This window comes from Protopterus annectens, chromosome 5.part0 (assembly GCF_019279795.1).
Source record: "Protopterus annectens isolate FY-2018-M chromosome 5.part0, PAN1.0, whole genome shotgun sequence".
NCBI classification, from domain to species: Eukaryota; Metazoa; Chordata; order Ceratodontiformes; family Protopteridae; genus Protopterus; species Protopterus annectens.
Genome location: NC_056735.1, coordinates 1,014,744,624 through 1,014,766,432, shown reverse-complemented (window position 1 = coordinate 1,014,766,432; position 21,809 = coordinate 1,014,744,624).

The following is a 21,809-nucleotide window of genomic DNA, read 5'->3' as shown; positions in this document are numbered from 1 at the left end:
GCACTTCCTATACATGGCTGAGCACAGGTAGTGTCATGTTTGGCATCCATTGTACTGTGTGCAAGTCAGAGAGCGTGAAATCCCTGGGTACCTACTGTGTCAGTGCATATGCCTTGTGTTGCCTCTTTGCCAAGGGCAGGTCATACTGTGCATGGCCCTTTCACCTACTGGGCCCAGCTCCGGTAGTTCCTCCTCCAAGTCACACTGTGCCTGTACAGGCCTTGGCATTGGTGGTGGGCCATGTGGCCCTGCCCTATGCTGTTCCTTCTGCAACTGTTACTGCAGGATCAGATTGTGTAGCATAGCAAATACCATAACAATGTGTGTGCATGTAGCTAGTGAATACTGCAGGGCTCCACCGGATGTGTCCAGATACCAGAACCATGACCTGAGCATCCCAAACACATGCTCAATTATATGTCTTGCCTGTGCATCTGCCTCATTATGGTGTGATTGTTCAGGTGTGTGTGCATTGCTAATGGGTGTCATCAGCCACGGCTCCAGTGGTTACCCAGCATCCCCCACTAGGAGACTGTAGGGGATGGCCATATTGGCAAAGGTGTGGTACAACTGCATCAGATGCCATATATCGGAATTGTCATAGCTTCCAGGGCAGACAGCACACACATTCAGTTTAATGCCCTGGCCATCGCATATGGCCTAGCTGTTGGAGGTTATGCACCTGCAGTTAATGTAGGCCCTACCCCACTCACCGGGTGGTGCTTTCATGCATACGTGTGTGCAGGCTATAGCACCCAGTACTCCAGGGTAGACAGCCATGTGGTGGAAGAGATGCATAAATCTGGTCTACTAATCACATGAGTTGAGGACATGTACGTGCTCACTAGCATGTGTTGACATGGTGTCTGTGAACCGGTGCAATACCCTGGATGAAGATGCCTGTGAGAGCCCCATGATATCCCCAGTTCTGCTTTGGGAGGTACCTGTGGCTAGTATACCTAGGCCAACACATACCGTGGTATCCACTGTGATGGGTTGTTTCCCTCGGCCTGTTTGATGTGTCAGGTGTGGCTGGCACAGGTCAACAAGCTGCTGTAGGAGGTCTCTGTCCACCCCATAGTGCTCCACTATCCCCAGCTCATGCAGCCCCTGGTAAGTCACCCTGGGTGTGTAAAGTCATATGCCACCCCAGTAAGGGTTGTTCGGCAGCATACACATCCTCACTGCCCTCAGCCTCCTGCACATGTTGGTCTATGTTGCCCACTGCAGCCCTTCTCATTTGGTTGGACTGTGTTGTGAAATGTCCCCGCATGTATACACTGGTGGTGTAGAGTGTGGAAGAAACCTGTGTGTATGGTGCTTGCTCACATTACTGTAGTGTTCTGGTGCGGGCTGGCCATGTAACCTGCTGATTGTGCTGATCATCACCTTTTTTGTTTAGCCTGTTCACCTTGACTACCTCACTACTGCTTTTGTCCCTCCTAATGTCACCAGGCAGGTATAGACACACCCCTAGCTTAGGCGTGCTAAGGCAGGAGCACTCCCGAGGCACATGTCTCCAATGTACATACAGTATGCCTGACCCACCTCCCATGCTTTCATCTATATTCGAGCCCTGCACCCGGATATCTACAGACATACACTCCAGGGATCTGCATCACACCCTGAGGATAAATGGGAGACACTATTGTCAACCTCATCTGCATAGTATAATCTTCTAATGCATAGTTATATGACCCATACCGAACCTCCAAATTAATAACCACTGCTTACTGTCACTCAGATCCATACACAACTGGTTAAAGGTGCCTTACTATTACCATATTCGATGTCCCATGGTCTTCCCAGCAACAAAATAACCGGTGTCTACATGACTAGCACCCGGGACCCTGCACACCATAGATGATGTGCTTTACCACTACGCCATGGCAGATATACATACATCCGAGGTGATCACGTACAGATCATCCAGCACAAACATTCAATAGTGCTAATGTCTGCATACATATATGTATATATTTATGTCTATCTATCTATATCTACATATATCATATATATTATATATATACATATATACAGATATATATATATATATATATATATATATATATATATATATACACATACATACACACACATATACATATACACACATACGTAGATATTGCATTTATATCACAACAGCGTACCACATGACACCAAAGTATTAGACAAGAATGAAAAGGAAACTACATGTGCCACCTGCATTATGTAGTGTTGTTACAATCAAGGCAAGTGTGTTTTGTTGCGTCACACTGGTCAGACTGTATTAAGGGTAAGAGTAGGGCTGCTGACATTTACTCACCAGACCTATTGGCGAATATATGTGTTGACAATGCAGTGTCTTGGCCGATTATGTGAGCTGTGGACACTATATAGGAAAGCAACAAAACACACTCAACAGATCCTGAAGCTAGCCACCCACAGACACCAACACATAGGGTATGACTGCCAAACACACATACCTGCCATGCCTTGGAATTGAACACCTACCTGTCTATTCTATCACACTACAGCATTATGCAGTAACAGAATGCACTACCGAGATTTCTGGATCACAGCACTCCCAGAGGCATACTTCTAGGTGGGTGACATCATCAGCAAAGGCAAAGCTGCCGATAGGGAGTGTATGGAGAGTGAGCAGTCTAAAAACATTTCTCTGTCCCCAGGCAGCTGGAAACACACACACATGGCAGGGCTGGGATTAGAACATAGACCTCACTACCTTATCACACTACAGCATTACGCAGTTACAGAACGTGCTACTGAGATTACTGGATCACAACACTCCCAGAGGCATACTTCTAGGTGGGTGACATCATCAGCAAAGGCAAAGACGCCGATAGGGAGTGTATGGAGAGTGAGCAGTCTAAAAAACATTATTCTGTTCCCCAGGCAGCTGGAAGCACATACACACACACACAGCTGAGATTAGAACATATATCTGACTACCTTATCACTCTACAGCATTACGCAGTTACAGAATGCGCTACTGAGATTACTGGATCACAGCACTCCCAGAGGCATACTTCTAGGTGGGTGACATCATCAGCAAAGGCAAAGACACCGATAGGGATTGTATGGAGTGTGATCAGCCTAAAAGCATATTAGTGTCCCAAGGCAGATGGAGATGAACACATGGCAGTGGTGTGAGCAGGACAGCTGGCTATCTATGGAGCACTAGTACAACACTACATAGATACGAGATGCACCACAGACAGTACACCTTTCAAGACAGTCAATATGACCTTCTAGGAATGCAGACATCGACATGGATGCTGGCCGTTACGGTGTACATACCTGTGAACCAGTGTGCTAAATTTAGGAATCCATCCTGAAGTGGGTATGGCCATCTGATGCTTGGATGACGACTATCGCTATATAGGATAACAATGGTCATGCTCATACACAGGGGCACACAACCGACACGAGGTGTCACTGGGCATGCTCACACACTTAGTAGCACACGTCAGTCTGGAATGCACTATGTGTCCATCTACACAACAGTGTACTGGGCATGCTCACACACTTAGTAGCGAAGGGCTGTGTTGTATGCACACAGATTCTAAACAGAGAAGGGTACAGTGTGTCTATAGTCATCATTGTTAGCATGAACGCTGTACGACATATGTCTGACACCGTTCTTCTACACAACGTCTGCTGCTGTCCATCACCTTAGCTGTACCAATCTAAACCTGGCACACTAATACCACCCGTGGTTTTGTCCTGGCAGGAGTGGGTACTTCGCACATGTAGTACCATACATAGACGAAGAACCTGAGACCAGGTAAACACCCCGACACCTACAGGACAACTGCATTGTATGTGTATGCTAAATAGTGCTAGATGTGTAGCGTTCGTAATCATAGCTGCCAATCTAGATCCAACAATGGGGAATACTGACATCTGTGCAGTGAGAAACACCTGGCATAAGGCTCAGTTGTGCACAATAGCACTACCGCTGTATACCTCAGATACAGACATGTGGGCCATAAGACCGTTGTGGACCGCTCCAGGTGTTAGTGTCCCCACGTATATGAAGGCCACTCACATGTACTGACCAGTACACTCTCAAAAGCCATCACAGATGTGTCAGGTGCAGATCATAGTGGTAAATGCCGCACTGTAGTATGTAGCCCTCACACATCACTGTGTCTTTGGACCAGCAACACACATCCATACATTAGTACAACACCATGTTACTCATGACCAGTGGACTGTACCTAGCTGTACAGCAACTGTGCAGACTACCCATGTACTGACAGGGTTCCATCATGTGTTATGCAATGCACTGATACCACTATTCATAACCAGGTTGGCTGTACACATAACAGGGGCCCTGGGTCTTATACAGCTGTAACAGATAACTGTTGCTGTACACCAGGCAACACACCCATGTTTGGATGTGACATACATGTAACCGCCATGGATATGTACATGCCCCTCACACACAACACATATGTACATAGCATAGCTAATGTCCTTCATGCAGACACATGGCTACAGCAATTACACAAATGCACATGGAAGGTAGGCCCATGGCTGTTCAATGCTAACAGTACCTAAGGTAGCAATGTTGACTGAGGTAACATTCCCTCTGTACTGGTTACCCATGACAACTATCATAGCATACAACAGTCCATGTGTCATGTATGTTACACATGTTCACCAACTGCAATGCATACAAACATGGTTACATGACAGGAATGTAGGATCTATACACATGTACATGTAGTGGTGTGCATTCAGCTACCATGCATGAGCAGTAGCTGATGTTTGCTGTTTATCTGTGTCCGACTACAGCGTGCAGTTGTAATGCAGTCCCGTCATTGACACCTGTATATGGTGAAATACTGACAATACGGTAAGATGTACATCAGGTATGGATGGATGTGTGTACATAAAGTCGTGGGCCACCTTTGCAGATGGATGTTTGCTGAAGATAGCTCACAGGTGTGTCACAAGACGTCCTACCATAACATGTGCAAACAGTAAGCTATGTTTCCGGTAATTGAAGGTGAAGATTTACAACCTACACAGCGGTCAGGGTGTCACTGACTGTAAAGCAGTTGACACCTGTAACACTTAAGTCCTCCCATGTGCATATAGCAGCACACTTGCCAAAGGTAGCATCGGTACACATTGTAATGCGGGCAATACTGCTGCATGTCTGTCAGACGTATCAGAAGATAGCAGGTGTTTGTTTCACAGTACTGCCATATGTGTTTGCCTGTGTGACCATATATGCCATGTATGGTGGGGAATACATCCCAATTGTTACCCACCCCTGTGCACTGTTGTAGAGATCTCTACATACTGCAGTTTAGACAGCAAGACATAGGCAGGGGTGGTGTGTGTATCACACACGTTAGCTATCTGTATGTGCATGACATGTGGACTCCAATGTGTGTATGTGTATGCATGTATGGCTGTCTGGTGCATGGAGTGAGGATGTATGCTGCCATTGAGAACAGACAGGGCCCCTAACCCCTCAAGGTGATGCAATCTGCTACCCTATTGATGCCGTCCGTCTTATGCATTATTGACTACCTGTACATGTTAATTCTCTGTGTCGCGTCATGTGGGTGCACAGTACTGTAATGGTGATTAGCACATAGGCAGGGGTCCTCACCTCAACACTATCAAGTGTGTGTTACAGTGTCATTGACCCTGTGAGTGTGGGCGTGTTACTGTGTGTGTCTGTGTATGTCTGTGTGTGTTCACATCCTGTAATGTGACAGTGTTTTACTGCTACACAGTGAGTCCTCATGCTATCAACTGGCCCCTATCCTTGACATCAGCTAGACCGCTGTGTAAACCCCCCGCACCATGTAGCTGTACCTGTGAAGTCACCTGGTCGTAGCCTAGTACACAGCTCACATGCTCCTGGATCAGTAGGTGTGTAGAGATCTATGGAATGTCAGCCTTACTAACAGTGAGGTAGAGGCTACGTATAGCATGCTGGTATTGAAATCCATGTCTGTGAGTACTCCACATTTACACATGTGAAACTGGAAACACTGGTACTTAATGACACATGCAATTAGACCTTAAGGAGGGAAGCAGGGCATCCTTACCAACATGCTGTTACTGTTGTTACCAAGAAACATACTGTGAACATAAAACAATGCATTCTAACTGCAAACACTGTCACGTAATGGCTCATGCAATTAGACCTTAAGGAGGGAAGCAGGGCATCCTTACCAACATGCTGTTACTGTTGTTACCAAGACACATACTGTGAACATAAAACAATGCATTCCAACAGCAAACACTGTCAAGTAATGGCACATGCAATTAGACATTCAGGAGGGATGCAGGGCATCATTACCAACATGCTGTGACTGTTGTTACCAAGACACATACTGTGAACATAAAAAAATGCAGTCTAATCCTGTACTACATGGTATGTCTGCTGCATACCAACAGCACACAACAATTGTAATATACAACTATCTCACTATTCTGTTCACCCTGTGCATCAGACAATATGAGCATGTCCCTGCACCGATTGTGTGGATGACAGGGATGTGGCACAGGCATCATCATATGCACAGTTGATAATGTTTGCCAGGGGCCTAGGCTGCACCAGTGGATGACATCATGTGTGTGGGTTAGGACCTGTGATCTACTTGGACATGTGTGGTTATTATGCATGAGGGTGTTGGTGCCCTACAGATGTTTCTGGTGTGTGCGTGTATGTGTGCACACAGTTCTGCCATGTATCTGGCCTACACAGGGGTATTATTGACAGCTCCAGATTGTACAGACCAGGATGTACAGCTCACTGTGTCCGTCCATGGCCACATGACCTGTGCCTGCCAGGGGTTGCACAGGCACTACCAGACAGAGGTACAGAATGGGTACTGTCTGATGACACATGTCTACTGGAACTGTGTTCCCGCTGGGACCATCTTGGGCCACGTCCACTTGGTCTGCTTTGTCCTGGTGTGGATAGCGCAGCACCATCTGCACTGCTGCTGCTACCGGCACTATGGGAGCGGGCATGTGAGGTAGCTCGTTCGCTTGGACCTTCACCAGGTGGTGTAGCTGGCCTTCGTCCACGTAGCCTACACCTCACTCCTACCAGATGTTTCAGCACAGACAGCTCACATTCACGGATTGCCATGCCACGGTCAAGGATTCCAACCATGTCACCCAATCGCCTGTCCAAAATGTCAGCAATCTGCTGTTGAGCATTTGCCAATGCCTGGATGTTTTCATTTACTGAATGGATAGCAGGGATGGTTATCAACTATAGTATGTACAGCCAAGATCATGTAGTAGTGTGTATGCCCTGAGCCATGTATGGGCATAGGATGTCAGGTTTTCTAGCTGTTTCCGACAGCCATGTTCCTGCCAACAGGTGAGTCAGTGCCACATTACTGATCCAGACAGTCACTGATACATCTACCATGTGGTCATCGCACCATGTATGACAGAGATGACATGTGCAGCTTTGCTGGACAGGGTTGCATGGTATGGCAGGAGTATGTCACATGTATGGCACAGGGATCTGTCCAGCATGTGGCTAACCTTGTACTAGGATGGTAGCTGTCCATGACATGGCATATCTCTTTCAGATCAGGATATGTACGTGTAGCATGTCCAACATCACAGTGTTGCACATGTCTTTATTCAGGGTAGGCAGCATGCTGCATAGTGGAGATGAGGATTGTGAGGGCTGGTGATGCACATCCAAGCATGGCCAATACCCCTTAAAGATGATATGTGATCCGATATTGGTCATGTGAGTGCTGAGTATGGCTGTCCAATGATCTCCATGCTCATGGATGGCACCCTGTCATGACTTGGGTTGCCTCTTATGACTACCTAATAGGCCTGGTGATGTCACTAGCTCAGGGAGGTAAACTGCACAGCACTATCCCTTATACACAGTGTCCATAATGTTGACCGCTGCCAAGGTGGTAGTTAATTGGTACAGGGTTATTAACATGGTGGTGACAATGCAATAAGCAGCTGTCAGATTGTGCACATATGTCACGCACCTCACCCACAAAGCCCATGCTGTATGTTGTCCACAACACTGAGTCAGCTATTGCTCCTAGGTCATGGCCATTCACATTCTCACATATGCAGATGCCACCCATGTGTCTGTGTGGTATGGGCTACAATGACAGGGGAGTACAAAATATTAACCCTGTTTTTCTGTAGCTGCCACTGGTGTGCTATGCACATGTCACTCAGACACCTTTTGTAGTGTTGCTTCTGTGAACAGGCCACTGGTAGAACACTCCTGTGACATATGATGGTACATGTAGTATACTGAGTGTAGGTGGAACACAGTATGGGTGATGATGTCCTCTGACCTATCACAGGTATGCTATGCAGTGTGTATTCATCGGTACTGTCATCTACATCTGTACTGCTAACAACATCTACATTGATTAAGGTTCATAGCCATTCAGGCCATACTCAGCAGGGTAATAGTGCTGTGCCTCCCATTATGAGTGGCATCTCCACTTTGTGGGTTGTAATAACTGTTAGTGTGATCCATTCCGTATTTTCACAGACTGCCATGAACCTATGTTTTATATGGCAGTGTACGTGTAGAGCCAATTGTTTTGCCATATGTATATTATACAACCAGGGATTTGAACAGGTCACATGCAGCCAGAGTGTACCTTTTACCATCAAAGTTATGGTTGCTGGGGCTCTGTCATGTTCATGGATATGTGATTGTGTACCTATTGGGGGGGCAGTGAGTTTAAATTATCCAACACCCTATCTGTATTGCTTATTCATGCTCAGCACTTGTTCAGAACATGTACACACTTCATGAGCTACTAATTACTTTATCACTCAATCCTACTCATTTCCTACAGGTAAACACTGTTTGTCCTTGCATTTCCAGCATGCTTACAGTACAACAGCTGTTGTACACACTTACCTCACATATCTTGTGAGTAATGGTTGACTAGACAGGCATGTCCAAATGTCAATTACCAGTGTTATTGCCTGTCTATATGATGAATGTGGGCAACATGTTGCAATATAGCAATCGGCTCATGTACACAGTCAATGCTCACCTCCTAACATACAACACTACACCCTGTGGGAGATGCACATATGTAGCCATGCTGGAGGTAATGCTCTTTCCAACCCAGACTTACCCTGACAATCATGTGGGGATGTTAAACATTTGCAGCACACCCCACTCATCACATTGTCTCAGTAGATCTCCACCACCACAGGCCACACATAGTAAGAGTACAACTTTTGTGGAGCCTCTCCATACTACTCTATGTAGGCAAAAGAGGCAGCCCCCATCACCAAACACAACAACAATTATTTATAGCCCACATACTCATGTGTGCCCATCAACTACAGCCAATAGGGTGTTATAACATACCCAACACACTAGTCATAGGTGACTCTGTAGGCGGTCACACTGATGTCCCACTTATCAGGCCACACAAGGCAATAGTCACTGTCATCTGGCTGTCGGGTAACAGGATCCACAACATGACCTATGCACTCAGGTCACTCCTCTACAGGTACAATATGACTGTCATTCTCCACGTTAGTGTGAATGCCCTGAGATGTAACTTCCTGGACTACATGTACAGGGACATGCAATAGCTCTCCGATCTTGTAGCCCAGGCAGGTATCATCCTAGCCCTGAGAAGCATTCTGCATTAGTCCAGACTGATGACACAGTAGAACAACAGAATTATTCATGTCAACAGTTGCCTATGCTTCTGGTATCATTCCAATGGTATCCAGTATCTGTCTGCTTTGACTGACATGGTCGACAAACCACAATGCTTTACCCCACATGGCCTGCACCTGTCAGCCCTGGGATTATGGGTAACATCTCAGGCTCTTGCTGCTCCTATCCTGCCTGTTTTTTACACATTTCAGAGACATATTCACCACCATAACAGGTACAGGCAAGCAAAACCTGAGGGTATTATCACTCAATGCTTGACATCTTCATCTCAAATGCAGTCATCCGAGGCACTCCTTATAATGGACCACTTCGATGTCTCTGCAGTGACTGTGACCTGCTTCTAGACTCCGAAGAGCACCCCTGCACTGACAGGCTATTACACAGACCACACCTCTCAGTCATGTAACCAGGACCGGAACACCCACGGCGGAGTTGTGTCCATATTTCACAGGGATGTACACACCTCCATGCTGGTTGGTTAGCACGATGCATCAGAGGCAATCCAAGTGCAACTAACTGTGGCCAGAACTGCTATACAAATTGTAGCTTGCTACGGATTCCACACCAGACCCCACAGTTAACGGCCCTCATTTCTTGGTGTACTGGAAAGTAGGGTTCAAACAGGAACTACTGATGTGACACTGACACTACCCCACACCTAACTGTGATACCTACTCATGTACCGACACATTACGTCAACACTTTCGTGGGTTAATAAACTCGATTCGGCTGGATCAACCTATACACACCACCACCAAGGCCAACAATATCGTAGACCTGGACATTACCAACATGTGTGACTGGTGTTACACACCTGGGGTATCCCCTCATTGGTCAGTTCCGAACATATGCTAATCACCCTTGTTATCCACATCCCGGCACCACACCTTTCATGGAAAACACAGTACAATATTTCTACAAAGCCAACTTCACGCTTTGTATGACAGAAGTAGTAAACGCTATGACACCGGTGCAGATGGACAATATAGTTACAAACGCAGAAACATTCCCAACTGCACTTCATTAGCACTTACACGACTGCATGGATCATACTATCCCAAACAGAGCCATGACAGTACCCATCACATAACGGATGCCCCTCTGGGGGTCCACTGCCATGGACATACTGCATGACAGAAGGAGACAGTTGCAAAGTAGGGTACACTCCCATGGGTGGGGTAGCTCCCTAGTCAGCCTCAGTAGGATTCTGGGATCCCTTCTTACATCCTCCAACACTAGCTACATAAACATTACTGTGACACATTCAAAGGACTACCACTAAGCATTATGGAGGTATGTCACTACTCTCGATGGCAATACCCACATCTGCTCTGACATACAACAGTTAGGCAGAAACATTACAGAACTGACTGATATTGGCAACAACCTGGCAGCTAACTTTACACCACTCTCACACACTAAAGGGCCCATATCTATACAGGATCTGTGTAGAGTCCCTGCAGTCACAACTACGCCATTCAGACCTGCTTTCTCTAAAGCCTGGAACACACACTCCATGTGACCATCCAACATCCCAGGCTGTGGTTTACACAAACCTCAGAATGACATGGCTCCCCACTTGGGCACCATATTCACTAATAGCCTTGTATCAGGCATTGTGGACCCTGAATGGCACACAGCAACAGTTATCACACTCCACAGAGGTGGCGCCACAATGGACCAGAGGAACTATTGCCCTATACGCTTGACTAGACTGTTCTGCAAGGCTATTGAGAACATCATCATGGAAGACATTCACAGAGACATTGTTGGCCTCCAAACCTTTGATACCACCCAGGTTGGATTTGTTAGGACCACACCATGGCTCCTACACCTGGTGGAGTCCTGTGAGACAGTTACCAAGGTAGTAGATGATAATATGGGGGTCCACACAGCCTACCTTGTCCTCTTATTGGCTTTCAACACCGTTCACCATTCTGGTATTGTCAATATACACATCCACCTGCTTAGTGACCCATACTTCTTGAGATGTTATGCAAAGTGGCTCATGACAGGACACACTCGGTGAGAGTAGCATACCGCAGTTCCTACTGTACATCAGTAACAATTGGCATACCCCAGTACTCGGTCATAGGGACCCTCATGTTCTTTATATGCTTCCCTGAGGTACAGTCTAGCACAGAAAGACTTTCCCTGAATAGGTTTCCAGATGACTGCAAACTAGGGGCCATGATTGATTCACCAGCTAATATACACACCCTCCATATGGATATCACTGTGACGGATACCTGGTGTTGGAAACATGGCCTCAAGCAGCATGGCAGAAGGTGCATAGACATCCCCTTTGGATTACAACAATCACCTTGTGACTATCACATAGGTGGTAGTCCCCTACATACATAAGACATCAAAAGGGATCTTAGTACACATGTAGATAGCACCCACTCCTTTGATAACCTTATTGCCAAGGGGGCATGGATATCTTTCTACATGGCCACCCTAATCTGTAATGGTTTGTAGCTGGAACAAAGGCTGCCATTGTACCTCTATACTCCTGACTTATGAAACACATTCAGGGGTACAACACCTCCTTTGGGGTGTACCTTACGGGACAGCAATGGCTTTAAATACCACAACATTAATGCACCAATAGTATTACTCACCTCCAGAGGATGACGTATGCAGCACAACTACTGAAACCCCAACTATAGTCATTTGCATACTGCATACTCAGAGGTGACCTCTGCTGAACATACAAGGCCCATGTCCACACCGATATTGATAGATATGCTCCACATAAGCAACATAAGCATAAGCCACTGAGAGCGACATGCTCTGGGATATGTACCCAAAAGCAATGATGAGTAGCACGTACTGGAGGGATACATTCCTGAACTGGACACTCACCATGCTTTGGAACATGATTTCTATGTACATCAGGCAGGGACCCTCACTAGCACTCTTCATGAGATACCTCGATGGGTGGATGGGGAACAGACATGTACGCCAGGGATCACTGCAGTGGCTGTACTGTACACAGGTGCAGGAAACAAATGGCTGTGCTGTTCACAGGCACAGGACAGTAACCTAGGGAGGTACCGCCAGTGACAACACTGTATTAGGGCTTACAAATGGACTTGGCCAGACAACATAGTACCTAACTATGAACCTATGAAGCTATTACATGTCCTTTGTGCATGGATAATTGAGTAGCTCTTCCATTTCAGTTAGCTATCATGCTGTTACACTGTCTGGTGACTACAAAACATATGTATCCTGTTATTGTGTACTGTACAGTCCAATACACATACCTTATGTTTGCATAATATGCCAGTCATGCTATGTAAAATATTTGACTCATCTACCTACAATACTGTACTTTTCACATATTTGAAACCATATCCCATAATGCAAAGCATAACTGGACAGCAGGACCACCTTAGGCATGTTATTCTCATTATACGCCCATACATATGCCTGCTGTTGCAGTATATCAACATAAACTATCCCCTGTTATGGCACGTACTTGTTGGACAAACCCTACCACCAACAGTGGCTGGAGTGGAATTATGTTTAAAGCCCTTATGTAGCATCCCTTGTGGTGTCTGAGGTGTTTACCTTGTGGCCCACAGCAGTACACACAATTTCTACAAGTGTTACTATGCTCAACAAGACATCACTACATAATACCTTTTCCTACTGTCTGCATTGCGTACACTTTTATTAATACAGAACAGGCACTACATACACTAATATACTGAGTGTTCTACGTACCATCTTAGTGGTCCGAGTATACGATAATATCTGTGTTACTCCTTTCCTCTTTAAACGATTCAATGATATGAGCATACGGTTTGAATGTATGACAAGCCATCATTTTATATGTGGATACCTGTTACATGTGGTATCCTGCCATCAATTGGTGTTCCGGAGTAAATTGTTACATGCACATCAGCTGTGCAGCTACTCCATTGGCCAATTACATTGCAACAGTGGTGTATAATTGAATACTCCACTTGTTTGTTGTCCTTTTGCCCTACCTTCGAAGGAGACATTCTGGATGTATTGTATTGTGATGAATTGCAACAGCTATATGGAGAGACACAGATACTTTGAATTCATGCCCCCCGTGGATTCTGTTTGACGGCTAGAGTAAATAGTTCTACATGTGAGTGTAGCTGTTATCTCAACCGTCTGACACGAGACTATTGCAAACAAAACCTGTAACATCGGCGTCTTTTCCATTGTACAACAGCAACAATTTCACATGGCGCCATTACAAGTGTGTCTCTCACAAGGTATGTTAACAGTTCTGCAGATGTCATTGAGTGAGTGGATGTTTGTGATGTTTTTACAGTCTGTATTGCAATTGTTTCGGGTGTGGGGGAGATGTAGGTGGGTGTACATAGCAGATAAAGGTTTGTGGGGACTGCATTTATACATATTCCATATGTGTGTGGGGGCCTCTTCCCTAATTGAAGACCTGTCATTTAGTAGACTAATACTATGGTTATTGCAGGCTTATTCATTAAACCATTGTTAATTGGTTCCTATATAGCATGCAGGTAATGTTGATCCTTCAATCCCTCTGAAATACATTGATATCTACTGAACTGTTGCTCCATGAAAGCTGTCTCGTGTATTTCTGTAACACATATTTGCACTCATTGCAGTTGTGTTGGTGACTCCAACTCTTTGGCTTGGATTGCCACCTTTTCAATTGGCCATACTGGGACATTTGTAGGGCACACATCAGGGTTTATAGGCCGACACAAACCCACTGTCAGTACAAAGGATAGAACTTACTTTTGCCCTAAATTAAACCTTATTCTTTTGGCACTATAGCTGCTTATTATGCTTCTTGTACAATTTACGTATTTGAGAGACAGACATAACTATTTCATGCAACTATTACTTAATATATGGGACATCATTATGTCCTACATTCTCAGTACATTTGCCCTTTTTAATATTTGTTGTCAGGATACAACTGGCCAAAGAGGGACTGTCCCGCTCAAAGTGGGACAGGTGGTAACCGTATGCCTAAGGCCAGCTATGACCACAACTACTGTAATAATCTACCTCCAAGTTAGCACGAACAGACCCATGATGCAAACACACACACACACACACACACACACACACACACACACACACACACACACACACACACACATTACAGTCCCACGGAAACACAAACCACACTCTCAACACGCACTTACACACACTACAGCAATCGGAACCACACTTAAACACAGTACCTCAGTACCTACCTGGACCGCAGCACCGGCAGCAATAACTAAATGTCCCTTAACATCGTAATAATATTACTCGCGGTTATACTGTTCCGGTACTGTGTTCTTTCGGTCTTTAAGCCTCGTGATTACGCGTGTCGGTATGTAAATAATTCGGTACTTGGCAGTATCCTATTCATTTGTACCTCCATGGTTGTGTACATGTCGTTAACCTGTCTATATATTCACAGATATATGTATTTCCGTATATATCGACATACATCTCTCTATCACCCTTTCTATCCCTATATATATATATATATATATATATATATATATATATATATATATATATATAGACAGGGAGAAGGAGAGAGAGTGTACACACCTTTTGTTGGGTGCATGGTGGTGTATTCTGTTTGCTGTACCCCGCACTTTTGTGTTTTAACCTGTCACAGTACACACCTGCCATTGGTACATCTCAGGTAGCTTAGTGGTAGGTGATTGTGTACATGGTTGCGTGTTCTACTCCTGCCAGTGGTTGTTTTACCTCTCAGAGCAGGCACTGTTAGTACAAGGGTGAATAATGCTGGTTTCACCTGTTCTGGCCATCTTTGACCGTGATCTGCACGGAATTCTGCAAAGCTTAGACCTGTTTTGTGCATATCCATGTAGTCCTGTTTAAACGACGCTTACCGTCACTTGCCGCCGCATAAACACGCTAACATGTGCTTACATGTGCTCTAATGACCTACATCCATTATTCGTGCCATCGGGATTACGTAACGGACCTTGCAGGACGTGGAACCGGGTACATACACGACACAGTCAGTGGCTTTACCACTTGGTCATCTGGTGTTTGTACAGGTGTTAATGGTGTTTTGTATGTGGACTGTACTACAGCTGTTCCTCCATACTGCAGTCAAATGTGTAACTCAGTTAGTTTAAATATGGATGATACCACTTCATGGTATGTCCAAGTGATGTTTAATGGATGTGCTCCAGCATTGGGAATCTATGTCAGAGTGAGCCACACACTGTAATGTGCTACACCTTGACACAACCATAACTGAAGAATGCTGGGGTGGTGGATACCTGTCATGGGTACTCCCCATGCTTTGGCACTACATCCCTAATTACATTATATGGAGGCCCTCATTAACACACTGGGGAATCCATGCAGAGTAGGTGGGGAACAGTGGTTACACACGTGGATCCCGCAATTAGCTCTGCTCCACAGAGGGACAGTTGGTTGACTGACGGGGTGGCGTTAGCAGACACATTTTGCCTAGGCTGCTGAATGGCCTCTGACAATCGGGCATGTACCTACCGATGTACCTAGGAACCTATACATACAGTATCAACATATGCTGTTAGTTTCGTTTACTGTTCGGGTGTTGACTTTCCTTATTCCAATAGCTGTCATGTGTGCAATAGTTAAGGGCTGCCTATGTAGGATTCACACAGTAGGCCACCTATACATTACAATTTGCAAGTGGTCGTGTGTGTGCCATCCATTTTACTGTGTGTGCAGGTGGAGAAGTGTGTCAGTCCATAGGGGCCTACACTGTCAGTGTATGTGCTATACGTTCCCTCTTTGCCAAGGTGTGGGCATATTGGGCATGCCTCCGTCTGCCTTCTGGGGCTGGCACAGGTTGTTCGTGGTATGAATCCCTCTGTGCCAGTGATGGCCTTGGCAATTGCGGTGGGCTGTGAGGGCCTTCACCATTATGTCCCTGCTGCAGCTGTTTCCGCAGGATCATATTATGTAGCATGACACATACTATGAAGATGTGGGCACACATGCCTGGAGAGTACTGCAAGGCTCCACCAGATATGTCCAAGCAATGGAACCGTGATTTCAGCATCCCAAACACACGCTCTATGATGATTCTGGTTTGTGCGTGTGCCTCATTATGGCGTTCTTGCATGGGTGTGTGTGCATTGCTGATGGGAGTCATTATCCACGGCACCAGTGCATAGCCAGCATCCCCCACAAGGTGGCCATATGGGATGTCCCCCCCTGACAAATACCTCATACAGCTGTGAGGCATGCCAGATGTGAGAGTCATGGTAGCTTCCAGGGCTGCCAGCACACACATCTGTGATAATGCCCTGGGCATTGCACATGACCTGGCAGTTGATGGAGTGGTATCCCTTGCAGTTTATGTAGTGCCTACCATGGTCTCTGGGTGGTGACGTGATATGTATGTGTGTGCAGTCTATTGCACCCATTACCTCCGGGAAGTGTGCCACATGGTGGAAGAGACGCATATTGCTGGCCAACTCCTCCTGAGTTCGGGGGAAGTATATATGCTCACTGGCATGTGGTAACATGGCATCCAGGAACTGGTGGAGTACCATGGATGCTGATGCCTGTGAGATCCCCATGATATCTCCAGTTGGCCTTTGAAAGGTACCTGTGGTTTGTATTCTCAGGCTTACACATACCTTCGTGTCCACTGGGATAGGTTCCCCACTGTTGTTTCTGGCTCTCAGGCGTGGCCGGCACAGCTCAACTATTTGCTGTATGATGTCCCTGTCCACCCTGTAACGCTCTATTATCTCCAGATCATGTAGCCCCTGGTAGGTTACCCTTGGTCTGAACACTCTTCTCCTCCTCCGGGGCCTGAGGTGGTTGTCAGCATCGTCCTCCACAACACCTTCAGTCTCCAACACATGCTGATGAATCACAGCTATGGCATCTCCCAACAAGTTCATTGTAAAAGTTCCCCATCTGTTTACACCAATGCTGCAGTGTTTGGGAATACACAAGTGTGTGTGAGGTGCCTTTACACTTTATACTATTGTGCTTTGAACACTGATGATGTCATAGGGTGTGTATGTACATTCGGAGCTACAGGGTATCTTATGTTTTACCACAGATGCTGCTATTGTGCTGCCTTTGGTGTTAAATTACATTTAGCTGCCGTGGATTACCTCTTGCCCTTGCCTCCACTTTTCTTAATGATTCCTCTCCCATTGTCTGGCATGCATCCAGCAGCCTGCTTTCTTGTTTTGTACTTTCCCGAACTAGGATTGTCTTGCCAAATGTGTTCTATTGCCAATCTACTGCAGGTTTGCTTTGCTCGGCGGTTACAGTTCTCTTTTCTTTGCAATATGACACCTCCCCTATCCTGTTCTGCAGGTTGCTGCTAGCAGCCGTGTTAGCTGGCGTCAATTGCCCAATGTGAGTTAATAGGTGCTAATTGCTCAGTTGTACTCCAATTACCCTACTGTAGCATTTCCTTATTGTCTTCCCCTAGACTTCCTTTTTGGGCTGCGGTGCGTGGAGCGTGAGTCCGCTTACCAGGTTTTGGGCACGTTTTCACCCATGTACACATGCTCTTTCGGGCACCATGTGTGCTCTCAGCTGAGCAAAGCTATACCTACATCCACGCACCTGTCCTGCAGCTTTGCTTAGCAACAGGCAGCCCGGATATGCATTGCTCCAATGTGCTTACAGCTGCAGTGGCACACCCCACTGCTGATGTCATGTATTCCTCCAGACCACTCCTCGGTGTTGTAGCGCTGTGCAGTACTGTACATCCTTAGGCCGGTGGGACATTTGCGATTCACTATTACTTGCCTCATTTGCATGGCATTGACTACTAATTCATAGTTACCGCACCAAACACTGTCACAGGCCCTTAGCAACCCTTACAGCTTGGTTGTGGTGTAGCATGCATACCATTGACTATTATGGTAAAATCATGATTTGTGTTGCATTGCTATTTTATGGCATTTGTATATATTTTCCTTGTGTTCCCATTTGCGTACACATGCCCTATGGTTGCATTTTGCGTTACTGTGGCCATGACATTAAATGTTATTTTTTATGTGTTGTGCATCTTTTCTTATGCCATTGGCTGTATATTTAGCCATTGGCATATGTTGACTTTGAAATACATGAGTCTGGTCCACTTCCAAGGCTCCGATGTTCTGTTTGTCAACATGTAAACTGTTTTTTTTTTGGTTTACATTTCTGTAGGCTTACGGTACGGCTACGCCACTTCATGAATCGCTATGTACCTTCATTTGCATGCTGCAGTACTGCGCATGGGGTGATTTGCATACCTACATCGGGAGCTGCGCAGATCTGGCGTACGCTGGTAGTGCATGTGGAATTGGATCGTACCTGAATCGCTCGCCGCCATATTTGGCGTTATACCACCTACGCTACACCTGCGCCTGGCGCAAGCTTCATGAATCCCACTGTAACTCTTTAAATTTATATTTTATATTTTTTACATGTATAATAGCTGGCTATTGTCATCCCAAGATGTCTTTTAAATATATGAACATTTTTTTTTATTTTTTATTGTTATTGTAGTTGTGTTCATATTGATGAGTAGTCATGACTGATTTATTTTAAATCAGATGGTACAGCCTTCACTATTTTAAAGAAGTGATGTAAGGGAAAATATTTTTTTAATTTGTTCTGAAGAAATCATGCACATTTGTGCAAGGAAGAAAGCATTGGCTTAACAGAGTGATATAAAATGTTTTACTATAAATCTTTAAGGACATGTGGCTTTGGATTGATTACATTTTAAAATTATTGTGGTATTAATGTCATTACACTTAACAATTTTTGACAACCTGAGGTTGCCATCCTTACAAGTGCATTTGTTGTTGGTTCTGAATTGCTTTGTGTACAATTTTTGTCTTTAATTCCAATCCTACTCTTTCTGTTAATGATGAGAAGATAACTACAAAATCCAGGAACTGGTAAAATACTCTCTGTTCAAACAGTCCAGCTAAATTCCAAAAAAGAAAAAGAGTATACCATGGCTGGAGTGTTTGAAAAACTTTAATTCACCATAAAACAATAAAAGCAATAGAACACGGTAAAGCATGTTCATGAAGACCGAATTCCCATACAGGAACAGTGTAGGAGCTCTTGCATGGCAAATAGCCGCAAAGCGATCCAGGAAAGTGCCAGTTTCACATGCATGAGCAGCCCTATACTATTCCTGCATGGAAAACTGGTAAATATGCAAATCACCTCATTTGCTGGTGAAAACCATGCAAATGAGGTGATTTTGCGATTCACCAAGCTGCATGGACTCTGTATTAGAGCAGTGTCAGTGCAGAAATGTATTCAGCTAGTAACCAAATACATTTCTGTATCTGACAAAATGGAGGCATGACAGGTTGTGTAAAAACATGTATTATGTTTAATACACATGCCAATTGCCAAATATAAGGCCATTGGCATGAAAAACTATATATTTTTTTAAATTAAAATTTTTTTTGGCTGATCTCGGCCATTTAAGCTTAGGGCAGTGGCGCCCAAATGAGATTGTGCCGAAAATCAAAAAAAAAAAAAAATGGGAATCGTTAATTTTAAGTGAATTCTGCATTTTGCCATTATAGTCAACGGCATGCAGAATGTAAACAATACCTGGGAGCAGAGGTTGTCAAGGGGAAAGGGTCTGTGTAAGTATAGTAACTAATGACCCACACATTGTGGTATGCAAATGAGGGGAGTTATACTGAATCACACAGATGTCATCAAAGTTTCAGCTTGTACCTAACCGTATAGGTACAAGAATACCATAGTGCAAGTCTAAGAACTGAATGACTTCATAAGGGGGTGTGTCATGCTTGCTGTAAGCCCACTGGAGCTCTGTGACCCGTGTTTGCCCTTAGCTAAGCAAAGCTAAGGAAGGGTGTGTGTCTGAGGCTGTATTGTCTTATTCTAAGAAATGCAGAGTGTGTTCATGTCCATGGAGGGCCTTTTCTGCTTAAAAGTGCCTACATTTTGTAAACAGATGTGTGTGGCACACAGAAGGTCTAAAAAAAAAAACACACAGGAAGTAGCAGAACTGTTTACATTTGAGCACTGTGTATGTGCGGCATGCCTCGAAGCTTAAACAGGGAGGAAGCAGGAAGGGGAAACAGCAGTAGGAATGCAATCAAGGAGAACTAGCATAGCTGGCAGGTGAAATGTATCAGAATCAGCCAATTACATGGGCAGAAGCCCAGCTGACAACTATAACGTATGCAAACACCTTTCAGTCTGTTTTTTTTCCACAAAATCTGCACCACTGGTGTACACAGATGGGGAAATTTTACCTGACAAAAACTAACAGAATGTTAGGGGCTGCTATCACTCTCATACATCAGTATGTGCAAGAGGCTGAGGGTGGTGAGGATGTGAATGCTGACAACCATCCCACAGTGAGGAGGAGGAGGAGAAGAGTGTACAGACCCAGGTTAACCTACCAGGGGCTACATAAGCTGGAGTTAGTGGAGTGTTATACGGTGGACAGGGACATTCTATAGCAAATGTTGAGCTGTGTCAGCCCTGTCTCACACACAGAACCAACAGAGGGGAATCCATACCAGTGGATACCAAGTTATGGGTAGGCCTAAGAGTACTAGCCACAGGTGCCTTCCAAAGGCCAACTGGGGATATCATGGGGATCTCACAGGCATCAGCATTCAGGGTACTCCACCAGTTCCTGGATGCCATGTCAGCACATGGTGGTGAGCACATATATTTCCGCAATACCCGTGAGGCATTGACCAGCAATACATGTCTGTTCCCCCAAATAACAGAATACCGTGACATAGTGGGTGCTATAGACTGCATGCACATCCACATCAAAGCACCACTCGGCAAGCAGGGTCGGGTCTACATAAATGGCAAGGGCTTCTCCTCCATCAACTGCCAGGTCATGTGTGATGCCCAGGGCATTATCTTGAATGTGTGTGCTGGCAGACCTGGAAGCTATCACGACTCCTACATCTGGCATATGACACTGCTGTACCAGTCATTTGCCAGTGGGGACAACCCATATGGCCACCTAGTGTGGGATGATGGCTATGTACTGGAGCCGTGGCTGATGACACCCCTCAGAAATGCACACACACTTGAACAAAAAAGCCATAATGAGGCACACGCACAAACC